The 21,558-nt window shown below is 36.1% G+C and overlaps 1 long non-coding RNA gene across 3 annotated transcripts in view; it reads left to right on the top strand.

Moving 5' to 3' along the window:
- The window catches only part of LOC309614830, a 58,989-nt gene that overhangs the window by 11,607 nt on the left and 25,824 nt on the right, over positions 1 to 21,558 (top strand). The window contains exons 2-3 of one of the 3 annotated variants that reach the window (XR_014236405.1): positions 18 to 6,700; positions 6,846 to 20,964. This is a non-coding gene — a long non-coding RNA (uncharacterized lncRNA). Of the gene's footprint in view, positions 1 to 17; positions 20,965 to 21,558 lie in introns of those variants that run through there. The other 2 variants (XR_014236403.1, XR_014236404.1) reach the window with 2 other exon arrangements.

Here is a 21,558-nt window from a genome sequence, read left to right as displayed (position 1 = left end):
TTTTTTTTTCTTACCAGAACAGTGGAAACTCTGCATAAAACTAACTCAATTGTTTTTATTTTACTTCTTGACACGCACTTTTTACCAACACTTTCTCCTTCTGGCTTACTGATGAGTAAGCAAGGACTGAAAAAAGAAGGGAATGTGAGTTGTCCTGTTTTTTTCCATTCTTTCTGTCTCATAATTTTCAATGTAAAGTAGTTCATTAATAACCAGAACTAGTGTTAAGAAAGGATATGATAAAGTTCCTTTGTTGTTCATGTTTCTTATAACACCATTGTTTTTCTTTCTTTTTGAAGCAATTCTGGTTCAAACAGGAAGCATAGCCTCGTGGGGTTCAGTTGTAGAAGCAACACACTTACTGTGTACTTGATTTGCATCGCTCTCAACTTTCACTTATTCTGGGTCTCCTGGAATCCAGTGCACATGGACACACAAAACAGTACATGTGAATTGGGAGGTAAGGAACAGTGCAGGCTGACATGCATTTGCTTATATCTCCTCTGCTCATGTATGTGTTCCGTTGTCCCATTGAACTTCACTTAAAAAAAAAACAAAACACAAGTTCAAATCTGAGATTATGGAGAATTTCATGATGGCAATAGCAGAGTCCTTTTGAAGGCAGGGCCCTGCACAGGTCACATGGCTGTGAAGTAAGCCAGCTTTGGGCCATTAGATGAGATGGAAGCTGGATTGGACTGAAACCACTTTTCCAAGTCAACCCCAAACATCCCAAATATCATATTAAAGATGTACGGGGTTTGGCCTGGGAGAGTTAGGTGTGGTCACAGGTGATCAGAACAGGCCACCATGCCTACACATAGGGGATAAGAGCCTTCGGAGCGTCTTTTGTTCTGATATTTGGTCTTTGACCTCAGTTCCTGACACAGGGCTCCTGAAACTCTTGGAATTCCCTGGATGGTAGCAGTATCTTTTGTTCTAATGAGCCTCCTGGATGGGGGCTGGTCACCAGAGAAGCCAAGCCATGATTAAATTTGGAATTTTCAGCCCCACTCCCGTTCTCTAGAGAGGAGAGAGGGGCTGGAAATGGAGTTAATAATTGTTCATGCCTGTGTGAGGAAACCACCATAAAACCCCAATAGCATGGGGTTTAGGGAGCTTCCAGGTGGGTCAACACATCTACATACTGGGAGAGTGAGGCATGCCAACTCCATGGAGACAGAAGCTCCTGTGCTCAGGACCCTCCCAGACCTCGCTCTGTCTATCTTTTCATCTGGTTGTTCATCTGTATCCTTCATCATATCCTTTAATACACTGGTAAACATAAGTAAGTGTTTCTGAGTTCAGTGAGCTGTTCAAGGAAAAAAAAACCAAAAAACCAAAAACAGGCTACCGTGCCTACAAAGACAGTGGAGTTGGCTGGCTACTGCTATTGGGTTGGCCAAAAAGTTCGTTTGGGTTTTTCTATAACATCTTATGGAAAAACCCAAACGAACTTTTTGGCCAACCCAATGTATTGAAGTGAGGCCCTGCTGAAGAATGATGAAAGATGGCCTGCCATTTACAAATGGATAACTGCTGAGTGTGAAAACTAGAGAGCCTGGGTGGTTTTAGCATATTTAAAGGGCAGGTATAGTCAAATGGCGGAGAGAAGAATTAATTGGGAGAGTTGCTGAGATGCTTGAACCCTCAGCCAAGGCAGATCTGTGATGTGAAGGTCAGAGTCCTAGTAGGAAAAGCTAGGAGTTCTGAGAAGTGAGAGAGGGCTCTCTGGGTGTTGCTGAGGGTATTGACTCTGCAACCCTTCTGAACCCTTTAGATGTGCAGAGGTGGCCTCCCTTCCCTTCTGTAGAAAGAGCTGGCACTTCAGCTGTGCTGGAAGATGCTGCAGAAGCCTCTCCCCACAGGACAGTTTGTGCCTTGGTCAGATTCAGCCCTCACTGCCTCTCCTGGCTGCCAGGCCAATAACTACAGATTGTATTTTTAAGAGTGCTTGGTCAATGGACCAGAATGTAAACCTGAATAAGCAAGAATTTATTGACTTGGGGGCACTTTCTTGGGAAATAAGGATTAACACCCTAGTGAAGACTCTAGACATGGGGCATGTGTGCTACTGTGGTGACTTTTAGAGACCTAGAAAAACAATGGGCAACTCTCAGTAAGTTAGAAATGCCTGAGTTGGCCTGGAAGATGGTGGATGAAGGGAAAAAATATGCTTGAGAGAAGTGGGCACATTGGAGTGGATATATTACGAAAAACCACAAAACCCACCATGAGATTATGTCCCATGAGAGAGCCAAAAGAAGACATGAAAGCCACCAGTAATGTGCTGGAGAGTGATGTAGACTGGCAATGATGACCATTATCAGCCTCCATTTCAAGGTAGTAGGAGAATGAATATGGTTGGTTGGACACCTGGGTTCTAGCCCTCATTCTAAAATAATTGGGTGATTCCAGAAATATATGAAATATATGAAAGAATATCTAGGCAAATCACTTCAAAAATGTCATCTCTGAGAAGATAAGTCTTCATGGCTTCCTCAGTCCGTAAAAGTCTATGCCTACTGCCCTCAGCTCTTCACGCATTTTTTTTCAAATTGACTTATTTTCCCCAAATGTCTGAAGAGGTAGATAATATTATTCACATTTTAGAGATTAGGAGACAGAAGCTAAGAGAATCTAGATGACTTACAATGTTTTAAAGTTGACAAGAGAGAGAATAACTTAGTATTGCAAACTATGAAGGCAAGTGGCCTATGTTTGAATCATGACTCTATAATTTACTAACTCTATGACCTTGGGCAGTGACCTGAGTCTTGAGACTCAGTTACTTTAACTGCAAAATGTGGTCAAGGCTAACATTTGAATTATGGATTATTTGGAACCTTACCTGTGATAATCCAGGTAAAATGCATTACTATTCCTCAGCATGTAGCATGTATTTAATAAGTATGAACTCATAATAAAATACATTTCCTTTGCTGTTAGTGTTGGACTTGTCACTTGAATCTCAAACATATATCATTTGCCTGTCTGGTCTTTCAAACCTCGTTTTTGTTTTGGAATTCTAGTTCACTGGAAGATATGACAAACTATAACTGTTTGTTTTTATTTTTAAGGAACAAATTAGTATACAAGTATGAGGAATTTTTATCACTTTCTATCAATTTTCAATATCAAAATTGACAAATCGATGCAGCCCAAATTTGAAAATGTGCAGAAAGGAAGATTACCACTAAATCACTTCATTTATTTTCTCTTTCAAAAATATAGTTTTTAAAACAGCAGGATAAAAAAGGAAAATCATGTTCGAGAAAGGGCTGTTACCCTACTACATTTACTCAGTGATTGATTGCATTTTCTCCCAGGACTTGAAGAATAGAAGAGAACATGAGGGTTGATTGCATCAAAAGTGTGACACGAGTAAAGGAATCAAGAAATCACATATATGTCTGCACAGAAGTCAACTAATAAATCAAAAGCATGTTCTTAGCTAAGTCAGATGTTTCTTTGAAACAGCATATGGTGCAATTCTAACATACTCTGTATTCAGCTACCTAATAGGCTGTTGCTTTCAACTAGTGAAAAATCTAGCAGCACAAATGTTTATAAGGCTGGTAAAACATTTTAACTTTACTTTATGCCCTGATTAGCTTTTTTTTTTATTTTTGAATTTTATTTTATTTATTTTTTTATACAGCAGGTTCTTATCTGATTAGCTATTACTGGCCTGATGATTATGTTACAAAACCTAAAATCATAAATGGAGAAAATAACCTGTTGGCAAGAGTGAACCCTAATTGTTACAACATCCTATATTATGTGTTCATAGTTTCTTTTTAGCAGTTACTTTGATACAAAATTTAACAAGTTTTCTTTCATCCCATATTCAGTCTGTATTTTTTTAAAAAATGTGGATTTAAATTTCTGCATCAGTTTTAGAGTTGAGAGTCATAAAATTAACATATGTCATAATCATTTTAACCAAATCAAATCCTCATGAGAGTATCATGTCCTAATCAGGAAAGAATAAAGATTATAACCTTTAAAAATGTTAATATGACTGTATCTTACTACAAAAAAGTAAGTCAATCCCATTATAATTGAAGAAAACTAGTTCACATGGATTTTTAAACTTTCAATACTAAAAAGTCCCTGACTGTGTGAAGGTTGCTGTGGGTGTATATAACTTTGTAGCAAAGGAGAAACTTGTTAGACTATAATTAATTGACAAGTGTAGGAGGAATTTGTCTCAGTCGATCATTATTCTATTTTTCACAATTATATTTAATTGCCATTGTATTGTAATGTCAATGTTAGTCAGTGTCAAATCTGAAAACTATATTCTATCCCCATCCATCCCTTGACCAAAAAATGCAGCCACGCATGTTTGTTGGTTACCAATACCAAGGAAGGACAGTCTTCCAGAGGAAATTATCGAGCACTGTATTTTATCAGATTTAAAAGGAAAGGAGGGCCAGAGGATATTAGTGAAAACTTGGGGAATAGAAAACTGAAAAAGAAGTCACTGGTTTCATTTTCTAACCAGTAATCAGCAAGTTATTCTGAATGAAAACCAAAGTCTCTCATTTCCAGGGACCACACTCAGCAGCATCCAAGGAGTTCATGAGAAGGAATAGTGGACTCCTTCATACATGTGGAGATACTTAAGTGCTCTGAGAGGGCCCTGGAGCTACTTTGCCAGGATTCTGAGATCCAGGTTCTCTTGCTTATTTCTTCCTTTCATTAAGTCTCATTATTTTCCAAGGCCACTAATTCTGTATGTAGTGTCTGTTCACAGCACTTAATATTTCATAAGAGCCTGGTGCTATCAGTAACAGCCAGACAAATAATGGAAAAGCTATGCTACAAAGCCAAGTGGTCAAATGTGAGGGAAATAGCTATATGGTGCAGAAGTACAATGGCTGTTTCAGTTGTGTGATTTTTTCCCCCATCTGGCTCCCAAGTAAAATAATTGAAGAAAATAAAAAAGGAAATGGCACTAGTGAAATGTTCCCTCCCTGATAGACACTTGGCACACACTGTCTTCATCATTTTTCCACTGGTCCAGTCCCAAGACCAATTCTGTTCGTAGCTGAGAAATATTAACGAGCCTTGAGACAGTAACTTGCTGACTCAGTGTCAAGCCATCCCATATGGAAGACCTTGCCGCTTGCTTGTGCCCCAGTTGCAGTAAGGGGTGTTGTCAAGCCTTTGAACAAAAAATGTGACCTTTCCCTGTCTCCTCCTTGCTTAATTTCTCTATGACTTGTTCTTCTCCCTGAATCTTGCCCAATTCTACCTAATACCAGACTTCTGGATGCCTTTGCATCCTTTCCCATTTGCTTACTTATTCAGACTTCTTATTGCCTGCATGTGCTTCCCACTAATAATTATGTCCCACCTTTAGCTGCTGGGATCTTCCTGCCTTGAACTGCCTGATTGCTTAGATTTCTCTATTTGCCATAATTCCCTAACATGCCAAGTGTGGAATCAGAATTATTCCCTTTTCATACTTTGGGATCTGTCTTTAGTTGCCTCCTCTTTTCATTCAGGATTTTTCAGCCTGGTTTTACTGTCTGATCTTCCCTGTGTGCTATGGTTCTTTGATTATAGGAAAGAGGAAGGAAAATGTGGGCAGAGGGCCTGGAAACATGGCAGCAGTGAGAAATCTGAACTTCAGAGTTGTCTCTGCTTTGGAGCTGTCCTGGATAGATTCTTCCATCCTTTGTTGCTTTCTAACTGTAAGGAGAAGGGATTTGTGAAGTCTTGATTAATTTGAAGCTAGTGTGTGTGACAGCTCACAGATAGTGATTTCGACAGCTATTTTGAGTCTATCCACATGTCAGTAGCTGTAATTGCAAGCTTCTTTTCTTGTTAATTCCTGGAGTTGCCTCTCTTCTTCCCCTGCTGTGAAATTTTGTCCCTCTCCAAAACAGAACACATTTTTTTTTCCTGATGCACAGAGCACACTCATTAATTTCTCACTTAGTGATGATTCATTAATCATGGAAGGGCATGTGAGCTGCAGTTAAAACAACTCCTTTAATTTAATTTAACAAACATTTATTGAGTGTTTAATGTGCAGAGCAAAGCGCTAAGCACAAGACCCAAAGAGACCCAGTTTGGATGATATGTAAATTATTTTTTCATCAGGATAAGTGTTTAATAAACTTTTCTGAATCAAATCTAATTGGTATAGACTTTATTGTGGTTTTATGTTTAGATAAAAGTTTTAACATAAACTTTAGTTATAAACATAAAGAAATGTACTTGGATTGTTTCTGTAGAGAATCAATAAGTTTTATTTAGATAACTTACCTACAGTTCATATTTTCATGAAAACAGTGCCAAGTCAAAAATTAAACCCTGCAAAATACCACAGCTTAACACTTTCCTTTAGTACACCCTTTCTTCTCTGTTGATACCATGATGTAGGAATAATACAGAGATAGAATAGGGAAATGGTTAGAAAAGGAGTGATCTTTGAGCAAAATTAGGATATAGTGGGAAATAGTCATTTCAGCTTAATTATATCTTATATAATTTAATTATATTGTAGAATCAGGAATGATAGACAGATAAGACCTAAGGATCAAGTTCATTTCAATCATTTTACAGGTAAGGAGTCTCAGACCAAGGGAGAAGACATGATTTGCCCAAGATTGCCTAACTAGTTGGAATTAGAAACCAGCTCTTTTGATCCAAGTCTGAAGTATTAGTGATGACTCTCTGAATGGTGAGAACCAAAAAACAATTCAAACTAACTTGGAAAGTTGTTGGTCATGCCTTTGAGAAGTGAGTGGATTGCAGTTATGGCTTGATCTAAGGGTACCAACTGTTTTAGTTTCATTCAATTCTCTTTCCACTTTCTCCATCTCCAGAATCAGCTTCCATCTTTGGTGGCCTCAGTTCCTCCTAGTGGTGACAGGCTTTATCCATGCTGCTGGTAAAGATGTTCTTAAGTAGCCACAGAATCATGTGTTCCTCGCTTACTGACTTAATGGAAAACATGAAATGAAACTCATTCCTATCATTTGAACATCAGTCAGGTTGCTGATTGCCTCTACTTGGATCACATGGGCACCACCATGAAAGTCACCAATGCCCAAAACATGAGGGATCATGATTGGCCAGACATGGCTCATATGTCGACTCTCTTTGGCCAGAGAAACCCATCTGCTACTAAGGGCAGTGTTGGGAGAATGTACTGGACAGACAAAAACGATGGCTTCATAGCTCACTACATTAGAAAAAAATCTTAGAAGATTTAAAATGACTCAAGTAAATAAAAGAAAACAGATATTGTTGAAACCTAATTTTGTACTTTTGGAATATTGAAAAAAAGTTGGAGATATTGATTAAGCTATTGTTTGCTCTATTAGGTCTTATTGTAAATAATGAATAATTGTTATCAGCATAGTTCACTCTCCTTTTTCCATAAGCCTCCCTCATGCCCCCCATGATCCAAACCTATCCACTAATAATTAGTAAACCTCACCTTTACATTCTCTCTTTATCCCTCTTATTTTCAACTGTAAAACTCCAGGTAAGCATCAGAGACAATTCTTATTAAAAAAACATTTAGGGGTTCTTATTGTTCATATTCTTTCAATTCTTTGATATTGCTTATGCTTATTACATTATATTAATGAGTTAATGAAGAATGAGTAATTTGCTTACACCATTGCTACACACAGAGAAAGTGCTATAAGATTTTTTTTTTTTAGACAAATTAAAGCTTTTTGAAAGTTTATCCTTCTGAATATAATTATTTCTGTGCCTGTGCATTATCAAATTCAGTCCTTGTATTTCAGTGTGTTCAGACTCATACAATGCACATATTCATTGAACACTTAGGAAGTTCTTTCTAGAACGAGTTAGCCAATAAATGAGTATATATAAACATAAACCCATACACACATTCATAAACAAATACCTGACTTTGGGGCAAAGGGAGTTAACAACACTCAATCGCTTCTAGACTTTACTGTTAATCTGTAATTCTGTCTCTGTGAGGTAGATGTTATTCCTATCTAAATGATTAAGTAATTAGCCCACTATAATATTAAGAGTAGCAGATTTGTCAGATCGAATGGGTTTTAGTTCCAGCTCTTCTTCTTCCTAGTTTACTTACCTTTGCTAAGTCTTAGTTTCCTCATCAGAAAAATGATGATAATAATAGGATCTAAACGTGCTTGGCAAAAACAAACAATTGGGTTTGTCTGATTCAAGTTTTTCTGAGGAAAAGTTAAAGAATTTAACTAGTAAATAATTTCTGTGTTAAAAATCAAAAGAAACATAGATAAACTATGGCTTCCCAGTTCCCTTTTACCTCGGTTCCTCCCATTAAATTGGGTGTTCTAAACTAGATCTTAGACTTTCATTCAATTCCTTGAGCTCCTTATTTCCAGTTACTTTCACTCCTGCCTCATCGTGGTCATCCCACGCCTCAGAAATTCTCTGAGCCTGGAAGAATTTTGAATTCCTCTACCTCTGAAAGACTACCTAATAATATCTCATTCTCACCACCGTCTCTCAGTTTACTAACTCACTCATTGAGAACTCCGGGTCTAGAAATCTCTTCACTCTCCCTATTAGCTTCCTTCTCTACCGCCTACGCTTTAGGCTTATTTTCTCTGAGAGTAGACACCGTCAATATCCCTAATTCTCTTCTCCTATTATCTGTTACTCTCTGTGCGCTGTGACCTTCAATCTCTCTCCATCTCCCCAAACTCTATACTCCAGCAGAACTAAAAGTACTGGAAGTTCCTTGAATGTGCCCTGCTGTTATGGGTTTTTGTTCCTTTGCTTGTGCCACTCTCTACTTGAAATACCTGTCATACAAAGATACATTTAATTTTAAAGTCTTTCTGGGAAAAATCTCTATGAAGACTTTCATGACCACCCGTCTAGGTTAAATCTATTACTCACCCATTTGGTGCCCCACAGTGTTCTGTATCCATTACAGCAAGGCACATGTTCTATTCATTTCCACTTATTTGACTTTTATATCCACCTTCCATGGCTGCTTAATTTCTATATGCTCAGCATCATTGTAGTGCCTCACATGTAGTAGGCTATTAATAAGTATTTATTGGATTAATTTATTAAATGACTTAAGCAAGGGGAAATACTGTCTCCCTGGAAAAATTAAAGTTTTTATTTTTCTAATACTAAGGCACATACAACTCTACCCACCTTTCTCTGCAGCTACGTGGAAGTACAGGGTCAAGCTTTGTTAACCCTCATTTTTGGAGTATTTGAATTCTTTCTTTTACTTTATGTATTCAAAACTTTAGATTATGTGATCTAAAAAAGTAAGGTGTGTGTATATGTGTGTGTGTGTGTGTGTGTGTGTGTGTGTGTAGAAAGATGAGTAAGTATTGATAATTTCAGCAAGTAGTATTTCAGAAAATAACAATATCTTCCTTGACACGTTTTGATACTTATAGGTGCACCAAATTATCAAAGTTTTTCAACATGTAAAATAAATAAGTTGAACATTTCACACGAAGAAAATTTTCACATGAAAAAAATAGTATTCCAGCACTGAGAGTAAATCTCTCCCTTTTTGAAATTTATAATTATATTCAGTGCATAGAAAGATGAATATCTTGAATAAATCTAACATTTAAATCTGTAAATTTTAAATAATTTTCTTGACACAAACATTATCTATGGCTCCTGAAAATACCTAGTCAAACATTTAGATCAAATACATAAATGGTATTGTGCTAAACAGTGAAGTCTAAGGTCTGTGGTCTAGATTTTTGAGAAATTTAGGGAAAAACATTGAGATATACAAATTCATTATCATATAGAAGAAGAATAACTAGAAAAATACAAGCCAAACCACTTACATAAGTCCTCAAGTTTGGTAAATTGATTTTCACACCAAAGACTTAGCTAATTATGTCAAATATTGGAATGTGTTTCAAAGTTGTATAAACAATAATGCAACAGATAAATGGTGTAATCTATTGTAATTAAGATATGTGTCATTGTGGTAGAATTTGCAATCAGTATCTTTAATAACATATGTGCACATGTAACTTGGGGGAACTCTTGGAATGAGTGGATTCATGGTTTATTATACAGTTGATTTATCAAACAGAACATAATTCATACTTGTTGATATTGTTATGTTTTGTATAATTATCAGAGATATGCTGGTATATGTTTAATAACTATTCTCTGGGGGAAAAAAAGTCCTGATTTGCAATGTTTGCCTATTGCCATGGTGTAAATTCTCCTACCACAGCCAATTTAAAGCTACCACTGTGAGGTTACCTAACACAGTTAGGAAGAAAAGCACATGTTTGGCTCTTGTGAACTCTACAAGCCAGCTCTAGCACACCACTGCCAAACTCTTATGCTTCTGTAGATTTTCAGTAGAAGCCCACTGTTTTGATGCAGCTACATCTGTAATTAAATGATAAAAGAAGCCATACATGTGAGGCAGATTACTTCGAAGAGCTGTACTCAAGGATTCCTTTATTTCTCTGAATTCCCTCAAACAATTAAAGGCAACGGAATTCAAGTTGTGCTTTTGTTTATTTCTAATTAAGCCTGGGATGATAATTTTCTAAGAATTGTATTGAAATTTTCAAATCCAGGAAAGCTTTACCCATCCATTCTGTTATATGGGCTGCTTGAACATTGCTCTTAAATTGGGGCCCATAGGTCTCAGAAAATGAGAAAATATCAGCTTCCCAGCAGGTTCTGTTTGAATGTACATCTATAATTGATGAGATGTATTCACATATTAGCGTTTGCTTTTTTTTCTTCAGCTTTTGAAACTTTTCCAGATGCCATTATGAGTTAGTTCCTAAAGATTAGGTCTCTGAAGAGATGCACAAAGGCTTTGCTTAGAAAGGATATGACATTTCTTCATCTGTAAGTTGGAGACAGCATTATATTATGGAGGAAAACAACTTAGATTTTTATGGTCACTGTCTATTGTATAGAATAGAAAAGAAAAACCCTGCTTAAATAAGCAATATTTTAGGTAATATAAGTAAAACTTGTGCAAGATTACTAGTTACTGAAACTAAAGCTTGTTTGAATGTTTGTTTTTAATATTCAGATGGTTGCAGCTTTATCTTTTACATATATTTAGTGTCTTTGGGATTTTTCAGAGTGATGTACAAGCAAAGGTATGAGCGTGAAAAATGTTTGAATCAAATAAAACCAAATGTCTTTCTGAGCATTGAAGTTTATACATTTTTATTGTATTTTTATGAGTTTTCTAGAGGGGATTATCTTCCAGAACACCCTAGTTTCATCAATCCTGAAAATATTTCTGCAATAATAACCTTACTCTTCAGGTTTCTTTAGACCTGTTTCCCAAATTGTGTACCAGAGCACACAAGTACCCTGATGGTCCTTGCAAGAAAAGGGGAGATTATACAGTCAAGTATGAAAATGGTTATATACACTGGCCCCTATTAAAGAGTTAAGATGCACATAAGAATATTAAAGACTCTGAGAAGTCCTGCAGAAAAAGAAATTGTTAATATTTGCTTTAAAGCATCTCCCAGTAATATTGACCCTGGACTCTCTTTTTATGTTATCCTATTAACATCCATGAAGCATACTTTTGGGAATATCTTCTTTACAAAATCTTTTAGAAAAAATATTGAATTTATACTTTTCTTGTCACTATTATACAACACACAGCTAACTTAAAATTCAGAAACAAGTTTCTACGTTTTCTAAAAATTGAAAATAACAAAAATTGACTCAAGAGATATAGATATACTAAACAAAACAATGATCATGGAAGGAACTCATTACATTGTTAAATTAGGGTCTTGGCTGTAAAAATACCAAAGAATTTCATGGATGAATATTTTCAAACCTTCAAAGAACAGGTAATTCCTACGCAATTTAAATTGTTTCAGGCATAGAAAATAAAGGATTCCAATTCGTAAAAAAAACCCAAACTACTATGACACTGACTCCAAAATCTGACAAAGACACCACAGAAAAGAAAATGATAAATCATCTCACTTATGAATATTAATGAAAGACAGTAAATAAAATCCAGAGAATAAAATGCAGCGCTACATTAAAAGAATAATATGTCATGACCAAGTGGGGTTTATTTCAGGAATGCAAGACTGTTCAGCAATATGAAATCTCCTAGTACAACTGACTACAGGTCAAAGAAGAAAAACCCTTCATAAAATAGGAAGAGAAGAATACTTGTTTAAATAAAATGATATGCATATCTCAAACCAGTTTCTAGCATTGTTCTTGGTGATGAAACACTTTCAAGCACAGCCCCTGAAGTCAGAAATAAGTCAGGTGTGTGTTGCTTTCCCATTATTATTTACTATTTTTCTGAAAATGTTATAGACAGTGAAATTAGACAAAAGGATGAAATAATGATGATAAACATTGGAAAAGAAGGGGCAAGATTATCACTATTTACAGATAACATGATTATATATTTGAAAAACTCAAGAGAATCAATAAGAAAAAGTACTATTAGAAAGACTAGAGGAATCCAATAATGTGGTCACAAAATATATACAATGGCTTTGGTGAAACAATAAACGAGAAAATGATATAGGGAAAATATTCCAATTATAATTGCAAACAATAAAAAAAGTAGTAACAAGCCAAATACCTCAGAATAAGTGTAACAAGAAATATATAGTTGCTAAATGAAGAATGAGATTTGAATAAATGGATACATACACCTTTTTTTTCTGGATAACAATATGCAATATTAAAACTATGAAAAAATTCTAATTCACATATATAGCCATTGTAATTCTAATTAAAATCCCAGCAGAGTAACTCTGAAATTCACCTAGAATAATAAATATGTAAGACTAGGCAATATATTTCAGTATTTTTCAAGTTTCTGCCATGAATAATATGATGTAAAATAACATTAGCCAAGTAACAGAATATTCCTAAGATTTCACTGGCTTAATATAATAGAAATGTATATGTCGTTTAAGTCACAGTCCGTGAGGGTTTGCCTTGCTAGATGTGCCTCTTTATGATTGTTCAAGGATCCAGGCTTTTGTTATCTTGTGGCTCCACCTTTGTTTAAGTCCTCCGAGTTCTACCCGTTAGAGTTGCTTCTTAATGTCTTTGCCCATAAACACATATCACTCCCAGGCCAGATCTTAGACACACAGTCTTAACCTTTTGTGGAGCTAGGAAATGAGATCTAGCTGTGTACACTGGAAGATAATAAAACGTATTTTGACAAAACAGAGCAATCTGGCAATACTTTTATAATCAGAAACCAAAAAGCAGATTCTAAAATACATAATATGCATCAACTGTATCTGTCTTAAATATCGACAATCCAATTAACTAAGGGTATCAGTCCTTTTTAAAATACAGACTTCCCCTCTTAGGTTGAATAATACTATCTTGCAAAAAGAAACTAATTGTTTTTAGCCTTATGGTGTGTAGAAACATGCCTTAGCATTTGTGCACAGCTGCGCTAGTTGGAGGCGCTAAGTGGGTAGATTTTCTAGTAGTTCTCAGTGCTTTCAAACTTCGCTGAAATTTGTGTGGCCTTGCTGCTTTCTCCTACATCTGGAACATAGAATGAACAAAGCACATGGAACTCAATCTGGCAAATGTGTGGTACTGATGACATCTTGAGAACATGGGTGTCTTTCAACAATTATTACAGTCTGTGAACACTGATTTTATGTTGTATGAGCTATGAGCTTGGGAAATTATATGAGGATGTTTCCTAAACATATATTCCAAGTGTAGCCACTTCATAGTATTTTTGTGAGAATCAATTGCAATCATGTGTGCAAAATTACTGTTTTGCATAAGAAATGTACAATTTGGTAGATCTTTTAGATCTTTATTCTTTCCTCAAGTATAAATTGAGCACTTACAGCACCCAGACACTGTTCAAGGCACTGGGCATGGTGCCGTTCATGAAAAGGGACACACTTCCTGCTTTCAAAGAGCTTCCGGTTGGGGGTGGATGGCATACAGGGGACATAAATGAATATATAAACAAGTAGAAAAGATAATTTCAAATAGTGATAAGTATTATGAGTAACATTAGACAGCCTACTACTCTAGAGACTGGAGGGGAGCAGGGGCTGACTATAGAGCTAGGTAGGCGTGGTATGTTCCAGAAGGCAGAGCTTGCGATGATACCTGTATCATGAGAGGGGCAAGTTTAACAAAAAACTCTCAATAAATATTTGCTGAATGAATGTGTTTACTTATTTATTTTTGATTCATCTTTAAATTCATTTTACATCATGAGGTAAAAGGTAAAATCTTTTCAACAGCTGAAGTAACTCTAAATAAGCATACAAATGATTTTCCTGATCTAAATGAAATTATATGTTTGGACATCAGGCAGAATGACAGCTCAATCTGTCAGCTTTTTAAACGAACTAGAACTTTTAAAAAGAAATAGAATTTTGTAATGAATGCAGCACTTAAAATTAGCCACAAATGTAAATGTTATGGCTTCTACTTCTGGCTACTCTCCCCGGGTCTCTGCTTTCGCGCTCACCCTGCTCTCTTCCTTTACAATACGGTTAGTGTCATCATTCTTGGTGGCTTTATCCATGTAGCTCCTCCATCCTAGCAATTAAACAACTATACTTGTTTTCTCATCTATAAATTTGGACTCATAATTCCTTCCTAGTCACTCAGAGGACTGATGTAAGAATCAATTGTCATGATTTATGTGAAAATACTATGTTATAAAGCATTATTTTATATTTTTCTAGGCTTGTAGACCATTCTAATGCACCAGTGCTGTAATTTATTAAATGAGTCTGTTGCTGACTTTCTCCACTGTTTCCTTCATAGGAAAAGAAAAACGTACTTCTGGTTAATTAAATGCATATCTAAACTTTAAATAAAAACCATTTCCTAGGCTGGGCTTCAAGATGGTGGAGGAGTAAGACGTGGAGATCACCTTCCTCCCCACAAATACGTCAGAAATACATGTACATGTGGAACAACTCCTACAGAACACCTACTGAATGCTGGCAGAAGACCTCAGACTTCCCAAAAAATATGTATGTTTTTTCCTTTTTCTCTTTTTGTGAGTGATTATGTGTATGCTTCTTTGTGTGATTTTGTCTATATAACTTTGCTTTTACCGTTTGTCCTAGGGTTCTGTCTATCCGTTTTTTTTTGTTTGTTTGTTTGTTTTTTTAGTATAGTTTTTAATGCTTGTTATCATTGGTGAATTCCTTTTTTGGTTGGTTGCTCTCTTCTTTCCTTTTTTTTTTTTCCTTTTTTATTACTTATAATTTTTTTTACTTTTTAATAATTATTTTTTATTTTAATAACTATTTTATATTCTTTTTCTCTTTCTTTCTTTCTCTCTTTCTTTCTCTCTCTCTTTCTTTCTCTCTCTCTCTTTCTTTCCTTCTTTCTTTCATTCTTTCTTTCTTTCTTTCTTTCTTTCTTTCTTTCTTTCTTTCTTCTTTTCTTTCTTTCTTTCTCCCTTTTCTTCTGAGCCGTGTGGCTGACAGGGTCTTGGTGCTCTGGCCAGGTGTCAGACCAGTGCCTCGGAGGTGGGAGAGCCGAGTTCAGGACATTGGTCCACCAGAGACCTCCCAGCTCCACATAATATCAAACGGTGAAAGCTCTCCCAGAGATCTCCATCTCAACGCTAAGACGCAGCTCCACTCAATGACCACCAAGCTACAGTGCAGGAAACCCTATGCCAAACAAATAGCAAGAAAGGAACACAAACCCACCCATTAGCAGAGAGGCTGCTTAAAATCACAATAAGGTCACAGACACCACAAAACACACCGCCAGACGCAGTCCTGTCCACCAGAAAAACAAGTTCGAGCTTCATCCACCAGAACACAGGCACTAGTCCCCTCCACCAGGAAGCCTACACAACCTGCTGAACCAACCTGAGCCACTGGGGGCAGACACCAAAAACAATGGGAGCTATGAACCTGCAGCCTGCGAAAAGGAGACCCCAAACAGAGTAAGTGAAGCAAAATCAGAAGACAGAGAAACACACAGCACATGAAGGAGCAAGGTAAAAACACACCAGACCAAACAAATGAAGAGGAAATAGGCAGTCTACCTAAAAAAGAATTCAGAATAATGATAGTAAAGATGATCCAAAATCTTGGAAATAGAATGGAGAAAATAAAAGAAATGTTTAACAAGGACCTAGAAGAACTAAAGAGCAAACAAACAATGATGAACAACACAATAAATGAAATTAAAAATTCTCCAGAAGGAATCAGTAGCAGAATAACTGAGGCAGAAGAACGTATAAGTGACCTGGAAGATAAAATAGTGGAAATAACTACTGCAGAGCAGAATAAAGAAAAAAGAATGAAAAGAATTGAGGGCAGTCTTACAGACTTCTGAGACAACGTTAAATGCACTAACATTCAAATTATAGGGGTCCCAGAAGAAGAAGAGAAAAAGAAAGGGACTGAGAAAATATTTGACGAGATTATAGTTGAAAACTTCCCTAATATGGGAAAGGAAATAGTCAGTCAAGTCCAGGCAACACAGAGAGTCCCATAAAGGATAAATCCAAGGAGAAATATGCCAAAACACATATTAATCAAACTATCAAAAATTAAATACAAAGAAAAAATATTAAAAGCAGCGAGGGAAAAACAACAAATAACATACAAGGGAATCCCCATAAGGTTAACAGCTGATCTTTCAGCAGAAACTCTGTAAGCCAGAAGGGAGTGGCAGGACATATTTAAAGTGATGAAAGGGAAAAACCTACAACCAAGATTACCCTACCCGGAAAGGATCTCATTCAGATTTGACAGAGAAATTAAAACCTTTACAGACAAGCAAAAGCTAGGAGAATTCAGCACCACCAAACCAGCTTTACAACAAATGCTAAAGGAACTTCTCTAGGCAGGAAACAAAAGAGAAGGAAAAGACTTACAATAACAAATCCAAAACAATTAAGAAAATGGTAATAGGAACTTACATATCGATAATTACCTTAAATGTAAATGGATTAAATGCCCCAACCAAAAGACATAGACTGGCTGAATGGATACAAAAACAAGACCCATATATATGCTGTCTACAAGAGACCCACTTCAGACCTAGGGACACATACAGACTGAAAGTGAGGGGATGGAAAAAGATATTGCACGCAAATGGAAATGAAAAGAAAGCTGGCTTAGCAATTCTTATATCAGACAAAATAGACTTTAAAATAAAGACTATTACAAGAGACAAAGAAAGACCCTACATAATGATCAAGGGATCCATCCAAGAAAAAGATATAACAATAGTAAATATTTAGGCACCCAACATAGGAGCACCTCAATACATAAGGCAAATGCTAACAGCCATAAAAGGGGAAATCGAGAGTAACACAATCATAGTAGTGGACTTTAACACCCCACTTTCACCAATGGACAGATCATCCAAAATGAAAATAAATAAAGCAGCACAAGCTTTAAATGACACATTAAACAAGATGTACTGAATTGATATTTATAGGACATTCCATCCAAAAACAACAGAATATACTTTCCTCTCAAGTGCTCATGGAACTTTCTCTAGGAAAGATCATATCTTGGGTCACAAATCAAGCCTTGGTAAATTTAAGAAATTTGAAATTGTATCAAGTATCTTTTCCGACCACAATGCTATGAGACTAGACTAATTAATTACAGGAAAAATTCTGTAAAAAATACAAACACATGGAGGCTAAACAATACACTAATTAATAACCAAGAGATCACTGAAGAAATCAAAGAGGAAATCAAAAAATACCTAGAAACAAATGACAATGAAAACACGACAACCCAAAACCTCTGGGATACAAGAAAAGCAGTTCTAAGAGAGAAGTTTATAGCAATACAATCCTACCTCAAGAAACAAGAAACATCTCAAATAAACAACCTACCCTTACACCTAAAGCAATTAGAGAAAGAAGAACAAAAACACACCAAAGTTAGCAGAAGGAAAGAAATCATAAAGATCAGACCAGAAATAAATGAAAAAGAAATGAAGGAAACAATAGCAAAATCAATAAAACTAAATGCTGGTTCTTTGAGAAGGTAAACAAAATTGATAAACCATTAGCCACACTCATCAAGAAAAAAAGGGAGTAGACTCAATCAATAGAATTGAAATGATAAAGAAGAAGTAACAACTGACACTGCAGAAATACAAGGATCATGAGAGATTACTACAAGCAACTATATGCCAATAAAATGGACATCCTGGAAGAAATGGACAAATTCCTTGAAAAGCACAACCTTCCGAGACTGAACCAGGAAGAAATAGAAAATATAAACAGACCAATCATAAACACTGAAATTGAAACTGTGATTAAACATTTTCCAACAAACGAAAGCCCAGGCCCATTTGGCTTCATGGGCGAATTCTATCAAACATTTAGAGAAGAGCTAACACCTATCCTCAAGCTCTTCCAAAATTTAGCAGAGGGAGGAACACTCCCAAATTCATTCTACGAGACCACCATCGCCCTGATACCACAACCAGACAAAGATGACACAAAGAAAGAAAACTACAGGCCAACATCACTGATGAACATAGATGCAAAAATCCTCAACAAAATACTAGTAAACAGAATAAAACAGCACATTAAAAGGATCATACATCATGATCAATTGCAGTTTATCCAAGGAATGCAAGGAGTCTTCAATATATGCAAATCAACCAATGTGATACACCATATTAACAAATTGAAGGAGAAAAACCATATGATCATCTCAATAGATGCAGAAAAAACCTTTGACAAAATAAACACACATTTATGATAAAAACACTCCAGAAAGTAGGCATAGAGAGAACTTACCTCAACTTAATAAAGGCCATATATGATAAACCGACAGGCAACATCTTTCTCAATGGTGAAAAACTGAAACCATTTCCACTAAGATCAGGAACAAGACAAGGTTGTCCACTCTTACCACTATTATTCAACATAGTTTTGGAAGTCCTAGCCACAGCAATTAGAGAAGAAAAAGAAATAAAAGGAATCCAAATCGGAAAAGAAGAAGTAAAGCCGTCACTGTTTGCAGATGACATGATACTATACGTAGAGAATCCTAAAGATGCTACCAGAAAAGTACTAGAGCTAATCAACGAATTTGGTAAAGTAGCAGGATACAAAATAAATGCACAGAAATCTCTTGCATTCCTATACACTAATGATGAAAAATCTGAAAGAGAAATTAAGGAAACACTCCCATTTACCATTGCAACTAAAAGAATAAAATACCTAGGAATAAACCTACCTAAAGAGACAAGAGACCTGTATGCAGAAAACTATAAGACACTGATAAAAGAAATTAAGGATGATGCAAACAGATGGGCAGATATACCATGTTCTTGGATTGGAAGAATCAGCATTGTGAAAATGACTATACTACTCAAAACAGTCTACAGATTCAGTGCAATCCCTATCAAACTACCACTGGCATTTTTCACAGAACTAGAAAAAAAATTTCACAATTTGTATGGAAACACAAAAGACCCCAAATAGCCAAATCAATCTTGAGAAAGAAAAACCGAGCTGGAGGAATCAGGCTCCCTGACTTCAGGCTATACTACAAAGCTACAGTAATCAAGACAGCATGATACTGGCACAAAAACTGAAGTAGAGATCAACGGAATAGGATGGAAAACCCAGAGATAAACCCACGCACATATGGTCACCTTATATTTGATAAAGGAGGCAAGAATATACAATGGAGAAAAGACAGCCCCTTCAATAAGTGGTGCTGGGAAAACTGGGCAGCTACATGTAAAAAACCAAAATTAGAACACTCCCTAACACCCTACACAAAACTAAACTCAAAATGGATAAAAGACCTAAATGTAAGGCCAGACACTATTAAACTCTTAGAGGAAACCATAGGCAGAACACTCTATGACATAAATCGCAGCAAGATCATTTTTGACCCACCTCCTAGAGAAATGGAAATAAAAACAAAATAAACAAATGGGACCTAATGAAAGTTAAAAAAGTTTTGCACAGCAAAGGAAACCATAAACTGACAAAAAGACAACCCTCAGAATAGGAGAAAATATTTGCAAATGAAGCAACTGACAAAGGATTAACCTCCAAAATGTACAAGCAGCTCATGCAACTCAATATCAAAAAACAAACAACCATATCCAAAAATGGGCAGAAGACCTAAATAGACATTTTTCTCAAGAAGATATACAGATTGCCAACAAACACATGAAAGTATGCTCAACATCACTAATCATTAGAGAAATGCAAATCAAAACTACAGTGAGGTATCACCTCATACCAGTCAGAATGGCCATCATCAAAAAATCTACAAACAATAAATGCTGGAGAGAGTGTGGAGTAAAGGGAACCCTCTTGCACTGTTGGTGGGAATGTAAATTGATACAGCCACTATGGAGAACAGTATGGAGGTTCCTTAAATAACTAAAAATAGAACAGCCATACGACCCTGCAATCCCACTACTGGGCATATACCCTGAGAAAACCATAATTGAAAAAGAGTCATGTACCACGGTGTTCATTGCAGCTCTATTTACAATAACCAGGACATGGAAGCAATGTAAGTGTCCATCGACAGATGAATGGATAAAGAAGATGTGGCACATATATACAATGGAATATTACTCAGCCATAAAAAAGAAAGGAAATTGAGTTATTTGTAATGAGGTGGATGGACCTACAGTCTGTGATACAGAATGAAGTAAGTCAGAAAGAGAAAAACAATTACCATATGCTAACACATATATATGGAATCAAAAAAAAATGGCTATGAAGAACTTAGGGGCAGGACGGGAATAAAGACGCAGACGTAGAGAATATACTTGAAGACATGGGGAGGGGGAAGGGTAAGCTGGGATGAAGTGGGAGAGTGGCATGGACTTATATATACTACCAAATGTAAAATCGATAGCTAGTGGGAAGCAGCCGTATTGCACGGGGAGATCAGCTTGGGGCTTTGTGACCACCTAGAGGTGTGAGATAGGGAGGGTGGGAGGGAGACACAAGAGGGAGGATATATGGGTATATATGTATATGCAAAGCTGATTCACTTTGTCATAAAGCAGAAACTAACACACCATTTTAAAGCAATTATACTCCAATAAAGATGTTAAAAAAATATTTCTTAGCACTGCTTTAAAACGTAGTGTGTAAGTGAATACGAATGATAATTCTTGGATTTTTGTCTCCTCAGCTGATTGTCATCTCTGTGTTTTCATGGAAGTGTTTTTGGAAATTTTGTTGATTATCATCCACTTCATGAATATGAATTCTTGGGGTTGAAAAGATCACAAAGTAGATAAAAACAAATAGAAAAATAACAGAGCCTATCTTTTTGTTAAGAATTCTCCGATAGGAGGGGATAAGCTGATCAAAGAGCGCCCTGAAATATTGTTCCATAAATAGCTTACATAACTTGATTTTAGAGATAGAGCATTCTAGAAGCTGAGTGACAAGGATCTTGGCTATCTTCAATATGCCTTTTAAATGTTATAGGTTTAGAGTTTAATATACTGTACAGGGCAATTTAGTCAGGTAACATGAAGTTACTTTTGGTAAAGTGTTTTTGGCAGAGTTAATGGCAACTTTGTTAGGAAAAATTAGGTAAT

Source organism: Balaenoptera borealis, assembly GCF_965194805.1.
Source record: "Balaenoptera borealis genome assembly, chromosome: 17".
Classification (NCBI taxonomy): domain Eukaryota; kingdom Metazoa; phylum Chordata; class Mammalia; order Artiodactyla; family Balaenopteridae; genus Balaenoptera; species Balaenoptera borealis.
Note: the sequence above shows the minus strand (reverse complement) of the source record. Positions and strands in the feature narration are given on the sequence as shown.